Source organism: Typopeltis vanoorti, chromosome 4 (genome assembly GCF_054136105.1).
Source record: "Typopeltis vanoorti isolate ZY-2024b chromosome 4, IOZ_Tvanoo_1.0, whole genome shotgun sequence".
Taxonomy (NCBI): Eukaryota; Metazoa; Arthropoda; class Arachnida; order Uropygi; family Thelyphonidae; genus Typopeltis; species Typopeltis vanoorti.
Window position 1 is genome coordinate 87606065 of NC_143552.1, and position 9352 is coordinate 87615416.

Sequence of the window (9352 nt, forward strand, 5' to 3'; positions counted from 1 at the left end):
CTGGCTGTCTGCGGGTTTTTTTTAGCATTCATTGGTTGCGTGTTTGCCAACACCACATTTAACACATCAGCAATCTACTTTGCAGCAGCGTTGTGAGTGGCCAAACTTTTGACAGCAATGACATTGCGTTTGTTTGTTTATGTTTTAGCGATTCAGTTTTTATGACTAAATCACAAACAGTCTGAAGATCGTAGATGTGTTTCTGTTCTTTACTTATCTCTATCGATATTAGAGGATATGGAGTTTTAGCAATTCTTCGCATTCGACTGACTTTTATAGGACTGAAACCTTTATTTTGGAGATCTTCTTGCACTTCATCTGTTGTAATGAATTCTTTACCCCTCTGAGTACAACTTTAAGGTTCTTTTCACTATTGAGTGCAAATGTGTGTATTATCAAGAAATTTAGTTAGTTGTCTGTAATCGATGTAAGTTTTTGGCTGGATGCGAATTCCTTCTTCTGTATTAGTGACTCTCGTAAATGATATTTCTAGAGTTCGGAGAGAAGTAACAATTGATGTGCAATGATTTTTATCCCTTAGGATGACTGGAGTATTCTTTCTTTAGTATTCGTATTAATATTAGTCTCCATTTCTACTGTTTTGGGTAATTCTTTAGTAACGGAAATTTTCCTCTTTTTAGTTTTAACAGTTTGGAATTCTTCCTCTATGCCAGCTGAATCCAATATATGGTGGGCATTGCTTTGGATTATTTGTGCATCCTCAGGATGTAGTGATTGACCCGAGCTTCGCTGTCCGATGTCTATTGCCGTCACGTTATCCAGACTGTTATCTGTGACAATTTTTGGGGGAAACGGGTCATAGAGTTTTACTTTTCCCTGCCACCTACTACTAAGTACCTCACCCAAGTGGATAAATTCCCGATAAACGCCTCAAACTTTGTCTCGTCTATCAGATTTTCCATGTCTATGTTTATCAATTATCAAAACTTAAAGTTTAAAAGGCTGGTTCTAGAACCTAAATGTAAAATCCCGTCGATTAAATCGATGATCTACCAGCAAAAAGAGATCCCGAAGTCACAAAACGGAGAAAGCTTACCTTTAAATATCTTGATTTCCTCCTTTACCCTTACTTGAGTTCACCATGATGACAATTTCAGTCAATTTTACCACCAAGTCATGAAAGATTTATATATATATATATGACAGAATGATCATTGACTCGGTTCTAGTCATTCAATTTTTTTTTCATATATATATATATATATATATATATATATATTAGGATAACCAATCAATTTTATATGCTTGTTTATTTTAGCTCCTAATCCCAAGTATGCAAACAATTAAGTTTGCGCCTGAAACAAAGTTCAAGTCTAAAGATGGTACAACACCAGGGCAACTCATTGTAAAGGTGGGTAAAGCTTTGATCACTATTCTTAGTATTTTCCCATAATGTAAAGCACATCTCACTAGAAGATGTATACTGCAATGCATTATGGGTGGGGTCACTACCCAGACCGGTTTCGACCATTTTTGAGGTCTCCTCAGTGAGTAGCTAGACCCTAAATATACCAAGGTTTTAGTAATACAAAGCCTTATCAACTTTACCTATATAAGTTGCAACAAGGTGTATTAAGTTTTAATAAAAATCTCTGGAGGAGATATTGATGGTAATAAATTTTTAACTTGGGTATATATTGTATATTAGGATAACCAATCAATTCCCATCAATATCTCCTCCAGAGATTTTTATTAAAACTTAATACACCTTGTTGCAACTTATATAGGTAAAGTTGATAAGGCTTTGTATTACTAAAACCTTGGTATTTAGGGTCTAGCTACTCACTGAGGAGACCTCAAAAATGGTCGAAACCGGTCTGGGTAGTGACCCCACCCATAATGCATTGCAGTATACATCTTCTAGTGAGATGTGCTTTACATTATGGGAAAATACTAAGAATAGTGATCAAAGTTTTACCCACCTTTACAATGAGTTGCCCTGGTGTTGTACCATCTTTAGACTTGAACTTTGTTTCAGGCGCAAACTTAATTGTTTGCATACTTGGGATTAGGAGCTAAAATAACCAAGCATATAAAATTGATTGGTTATCCTAATATACAATATATACCCAAGTTAAAAATTTATTCCCATATATATATATATATATATATATATATATTATTCAACGAAACTAGTTAACTAGTAGTATCTTTTTAAATATATCTTGTCATCTTTTTATCTCTCAGTAACAGTCATTAAAGCTTATATATATATATATATATATATATATATATATATATATATACATATATATATAAATTTTCATATATTTCATATGAAATTTCTGTGACTTTTAAATTGCATATATTTCATATAGCCTTTTAATTTTCATATCATATGAAATTTATAAAATTTTATAAATTTCATATGAAATTTATAAAATTTTTATGAAATTTCAAGGTCAGCTAGACTTGCAACTAGAACTGTTGCAAGTCTAGCAGGGTCAGCTAGACTTGCAACACTTGCACGCGCAAACTTGACTTATTTCTCTGTTTGCTTACTTGGGAAATTATATATATATATATGTGTGTGTGTGTGTGTAGAAAGTATTTTTACCTTGGGTATAATAAATGTTAAATAAATAACCAAGCTATTTTAAACCTGGTTTTACACCATTTCCCAAGTAAGCAAACAGACAAACAAGTCAAGATTGCGCCTGCAAGTGTTGCAAGTCTAGTTGACCCTGCACGTAGTGCAAGACCAAGGCAACTCATGGTAAAAGTAGTATAAGCTCCGATCACTAATCTTAATATTTACCCTTAATGCAAAGCACATCTCCTGGAGGAGATGTATGATGCTTTGTATTAAAGGCAAGGGGCCACTACCCAGACCGGTTTCGACCTTTATTGAGGTCTCATCAGTGGGAGCTACGCTAGAAATATCAAGATATTAGTAATACAGAGCTTATAAGTATTTTACCAGAACAAGTTACCATAAGGTGTTTTAATCTTATTAAATAAAAATCTCAGGAGGAGATATAAATGTAGAAAGTATTTTTACCTTGGGTATAATAAATGTTAAAGATACCAAGCTATTTTAAACCTGGTTTTACTCCATTTTCCAAGTAAGCAAACAGACAAACAAGTCAAATTTGCACCTGCAAGTGTTGCAAGTCTAGCTGATCCTGCACGTAGTGCAAGAGTTGCCTTGAGTCCAAGAGATGCCTTTTACCATGAGTTGCCTTGGTCTTGCACTACGTGCAGGGTCAGCTAGACTTGCAACACTTGCATGCGCAAATTTTTTTGTTTGTCTGTTTGCTTACTTGGGAAATGGAGTAAAACCAGGTTTAAAATAGCTTGGTATCTTTAACATTTATTATACCTAAGGTAAAATACTTTCTACATTTATATATCCTCCTGAGATTTGTATTTAATAAGGTTAAAACACCGTATGGTAACTTGTTCTGGTAAAATACTTATAAGCTCTGTATTACTAATATCTTGGTATTTCTAGCATGGCTTCCACTGATGAGACCTCAATAACGGTCGAAACCGGTCTGGGTAGTGGCCCCTTGCCTTTAATACAAAGCATCATACATCTCCTCCAGGAGATGTGCTCCAGGGTAAATATTAAGATTAGTGATCAGAGCTTATACTACTTTTACCATGAGTTGCCTTGGTCTTGCACTACGTGCAGGGTCAGCTAGACTTGCAACACTTGCAGGCGCAAACTTGACTTATTTCTCTGTTTGCTTACTTGGGAAATTTTGTAGATGAAATTAATGGTTAGTTTTTTGTACGATGGGCTGCACTGCTCCTCCAGGTTGTCTATAAAGCCTTCTGCCTTATCCTTGTGTGTGTGTGCTATTCCTTGTTTGGTTTGTATGAGGAAGTAAGGTGCATAGAATTTTTAGGAATTTTTATATGGAGTGATCTTCTGAGTTGATTGTGGCTAATTTGGTTTCCCATTTTTGATTTCTGTGGTCTTGTAGAGCTTCTCTGACTTTTCTGTTGAGATTATTTAGTGTTGTTTTGTCCTGTGGGGCTTTAGTGTTGTGATATATTTTTCTTGGATTGTTCTTGGTTCTAATCAGGTCCATGATTTCTTCTGGAATCCTATTGGTGGAGTGGTGGACAGTGGTTGGCGTTACTGAGGCTACTGCTTTTTGCATTTGGCTTGTTAGCTTATTTATGGCTATATCTATCTCTTCTTTTTTGTGTATGATGTGCGGTGGACCGATGCATTCTGGTAGAATTTTTGTGAGTTTGTCCCATGCTATAAAGGAGCACTGTGGTGAGAGTTGTTCTTGATTGCCTAGCCTGAGCTGAATGGGGTTATGGTCTGATGAAAGTTCTTATGTCGTTTCTAGTTGATATTGGCATGGCTGTTTTTGAGTATTAAGATGTCCAGAACATCTGAATTTCCTGTTGGGCTGTGATGAGTTTGGTCGGTAGGTCCAGCCATGATGGCAGAGTTGTGCATTGCATAGTTGTATATAGTGTGACCTTTGGAATTAATGGACGTGCTAAACCAGGCTATGTTTGGAGTTGAGATCCCCTGCTAAGATTATAGAGTCTTTGGATCCGAGGATGAAGTCCAGGTCATATATCAGTAGTGGGATTCTAGGAGGGTTGTAAGCTGTGTAAATCTTTACTGACTGCATTGCTGGTTTGTACCTCCACTCTGGTCACCTCAAGGTTCGTAGTTGGGGGTTCGGGTACTGTGTTTTGGTTTAGCTTTTTACGTAGAGGACTGTGCCTCTGCCTCTTGCGCCAAGTCGATCCTTTCTGTACATGGAAAACCCTCAGGGTCTTGAGTTATTTGCTGGTCTAAGTTATGTTTCGTTAACTAGAATGATGTCAGGTTTGTATCTGGACGTAAATTCTTGGAGTTACATGATTTTGTTTGTTATTCCATTTGCGTTCAAAGCTACAATCTTTAGTGAGTTTGGTTTTGAGTTTTCTACTCATGGTAGAGGGCTGTTAAGATGGAATGGGTTCCTTGTAGGAATCTCTTTCGGGAGAATGGTGAGGGGCTTGTCCTGCTGAATTCATGCAGCATGGTGGCAAGCGAGGCAGACCCCCACATCCTACGCTGTTCGTAGGATGTGGGGGGTCTTAGGTCGTGCAGCCTCTGCATACGTTTTTGTCATGTTGGTTGGTTGTATTCTCTCCTGTGTTGTTGAAGTGATTTGAGATGGGGTGAGTTGCCTGCCTGGTAGTGGGGTCGCTGCGGGTGGGGGGGGGTGAGGTTAGTTTTTGTTATTCAACGATTTTTCGGATGGGAAGTGCACCCCTTGTAATTGGGGGTGAGGTCCTCCGCAGTTAGCACAGCATACCGGTGTTGTTTTCGGCTTGGTGCAGGTGCTACTCTGATGTTCTTCGCCACATTTTAAACGTATGTAGGTTGCTTTACAGAGCTTTTGGGTGTGCCCAAATTTTTGGCATCTATGTCATTATCTTGCCGATGCCCTCTTTCTTAGTGATTCTGTTGTGATTTTGAGTCCGCATATATTTCTTAGTTCGTATATTCTTTTTTGGGTGTTGGATATTTCTACCAGTACTAGCGGCATCGGTTTTCTGTCTGATCTCAACATTCTGCTCGCTTTAACTGAGGTCAGGCCTTGGTTGACGAGATTGGCATTGATCTCGTCAGTCGTGATTCCCTCGACAAACTCTCTGAGCATCACTTTCAGGTGATGCTCAGAGTAAAGATCCAGTCTGAAACCAGTTTCAGGCTGGATCTTTACTCCCTCGTCTGTGTTTCTCTTTGTTTCGGAGGATTACTGGGGGGACATTTTCTTTGTTTCCCGAGACTGCTTGTGTGGGCGTATGTTCTTCTGTGGGGTCGTCCGCGGTCCTGCGCCTTTTGCTTGTGTTCTTCTGCTGTTGGTTCTGTCTGTCTGTTGTCTTCGGGTTGGGGGGGATAATGCTTCGTTCTGTGATATCTTCATCTTCGGGTTCCTCTGGCTGTGTATATAGTTTAAGGCAGCCTGGCAATTCCGTGTCGAACTTTTGTAGTAGTACTCTAAAAGTTCTAAAGCTTGGTCTCTATTCACGTGTTGCAGAAAGTCTTTAACGCTCTCCATTTCTAGCGTGTGTGTATATTTGTCACTGTGATGTTTTGGTTGGTGGGTTCAGGACCTGCCTTGTTCCCTTTGTTCCACCAAGTGTTGACCGACAGTTGAAATCTCCTTCGGGAGGCGGAAGACAACTGACGGACACAAGGCAGGGAATAGGAGAGGGCCTGGGGAACTTGCGTCAAAAAGCAAAAAGCTTACCTTTACCTGGGTGGATGCTGGTAGGAGCATAGGCTGTACAGTCTTCAGAATCACTTCACTATCTCGCTGGTAACAGTTCTTTTAGTAAAGAAAAGCAGAATAATCCAGTCTCGAAAAATCAGTTCTTCGTAACTCACGATCAGATTGCGGCATTACACTCAATCATAATCACTTTATGTATAATCAGTCAATCATCATCAATCGATAAAGAGCACAGAAGAAAAAAAAATCACTCAGAAAACAAAAACAGCAATTCAAAAAATGACAACGTTCAATTGGATTGCTTCACACGATAACCAATCACAGCCACTTACGACTTCTGGGTGCTATTGTATTTGCGCAAACCCTGCATCGCCTTCTGGGCCGTTTAAAACGCTAAGAATTTGGCACGCTGCACTATCTGCACGTGTGTTTAAAGAGCTCAAAGGTGTCTGTATTTATGACCGCATACCCGGACTATTAACGCGAATGTGATGCAATGTTTACGCGTCGAAAAGTGTGTTCTTCATTAATTACGGGTATATTGTGTTTCTTCTTCTTCTTCCTTTACGTATTAGACCTAGTGGCCTGTTGCGGTTACGCATTAGGCTTCGTTTGCCTATTACGATTCGAAACCAGAAATCCCACTGAATAGGTCTCTTAATGCTATTCCAGGAGTGTCCTATGCCTGTAGATGCGTGTGTTCACGGGGCCGGTTTGCCTGTTCTGGAGGGTACGAAAAACCCAAGTTTCTCATGGGAGCGTTAACGAGTATGAGACCGACTAACTCACCTTTTGTTGAAAGAGACCAGATAATGGTCCTCACATCACTGACAGGAATCAAACCCAGGTCTTTCCGACCAAAGGGTTTCGTCTATTCTGAGTGAGCTACGGAGGCTCTTTTACTCGTATATTGTGTTTAATTTTAGGAATCACGTGAAGCCAGGAAATAATTGGGGAGGGGTTTTTAACAGGAATAAATGCAAAAATATAATATCGATGATATTACTATGTCATGGGCGTGCACCGAACACCCGGAATATTGTTGTATAGTATTCATATTCTATGAATGGCTTGTTTCAATAAAAATTTAAAAAAAACTAAAAAATTTAAAAAAAAAATGTATGGAAACAAGCATTTCAAAGAACATTAATACAATACAACAATAATATTATGAATTAAAACAGTTGCCAGATGCTAGGGATATATTAACTTGGATTAGTGAACAAAGGAAGGGTAATTATTATGGGTGATTTTAATTATGGTGGTATAGACTGGAATGAAAAGATAGCATCTGGGAATAAGGAAAATGAATTTCTCAAGTTCTTGAAAGATAACTATCTCAGGCAGCACGTAAAGAAGGGCACGCAAAGATCAAGAGTTCTAGACCTCATCATTTCATCAAGAGATATAATTGTTAGAGGGGGGTGTTTCACATTTTCCTCCAGTTGGTGAAAGTGATCATCAAGTAATCACCTGTGTTGTGGCTAATCATATGCAGACTTTTGTGAGGAAAGGATATATGTGGAATTATAAGGCTGGTGATTATGACAAGCTTAGGAGACAGCTTGGAGCTAAAACGTGGAACAAGGAATTGAGTGGTAAGGAAATAAATGCTGCATGGGAACTGACAAAGAAATACATAACAGCATCAATGTACAACTGTATTCTGAAGGCCAAAAGGTTGAATAAGATAGGTGTAAAATGGATGATTGTGGAGCTGAAACATGAAATCTGGAAAAAAATTACTTTGGAAGAAATACAAGATGAATAATGGTAATAATTGGATTGGAATGCCTTGCCTGAGAATGTGGTGTCTGCAAAGAGTTTGAATGTGTTTAAAACACGGTATGATAAGCTGTGTGTGTGTGTGTGTGTGTGTGTGTGTGTGTGTGTGTGTGTGTGTGTGTGTGTGTGTGTGTGTGTGTGTGTGTGTGTGTGTGTGTGTGTGTGTGTGTGTGTGTGTGTGTGTGTGTGTGTGTGTGTGATAAAAGGACCTCCCAGATGAGTCTTTGACTCCATGAGGTCTTGGGGTGGTAATAATAATAATAATAATGATAATAATAATCAGTCACATGAAGAATATAAAGAACAAGCCAGGAGAGTGCCTCAGTTAGTAAGGAAAACAAAAGTGGGGTATGAGCAGAAATTGGCAAAGCAGGCAAAGAAAAACCCTAGAGAGTTTTTTAGATATATGGCAAGTAGAAGGAAGAATGAACATGGTAAGATGAAGTTTAGGTATTCAGTGATCAATTTATAAGGGTATTTCATCCTGATCAGGGTGAAATCTTGAGGAACTTAAGTGTAGAGGACATACAAGAGGATGCTTAATTGTGAGTGAGCAAGAGGTATTTGAGGAAATAAATAAACTTGATGTCAATAAGGCCATAGGATTTGATGACATATCACTACACATCTTAAGGGAATGTTCCAGGGAATTGGCATGCCTGTTTAATAAGTCTTACAACAGCACAAGTTCCAAGGGAATGGAAAAAGAGTAAAATTGTTCCACTGCATAAAGGTGGTGATAAGGCTGTGGCTTCAAATTATAGGCCAGTCTGTATATCTGGAGTTGTGGTGAAGGTCCTGGAGAGATTGGTGAGAAGATGGGTTGATAACAACAGTATTCCCTGTGGTTATCAGCATGGGTTTGTTAAGAGGAGATCATGTTTTACTAACTTACTTATGTACTATAACAAAGTGACAAATACCTTGGACAGGGGAAATGCATATACAGTGGTGTACTTTAGATTTTGCAAAGGCTTTTGATAGATTGCCACACGATAAGCTCTTAAATAAATTGAAACAGATGGGATTGGATAACAGACTTCTGAGTTGGATCAGGACTGGCTGTAAGATAGGTATCAGAAAGTTGTATATAGAGGTACAGTATCCCGAAAGAGAAAGGTAACTAGTGGTGTGCCGCAAGGGTCAGTTTTTGGGCCATTATTTTTCAATTTGATATTTGATATTAATGATATTGGTTAGGTTTAACTAGTGATATCAAGCTGTTTGCAGATGATGCAAAACTAGGGAGAGCAATGCAGTCAAGAGGACTTGAATAGATTGCATGATTGGGCAGGTAAGTGGTGTCAGTTCAATGTTGCAAAGTGTAAGGGTTTTGAGATTTG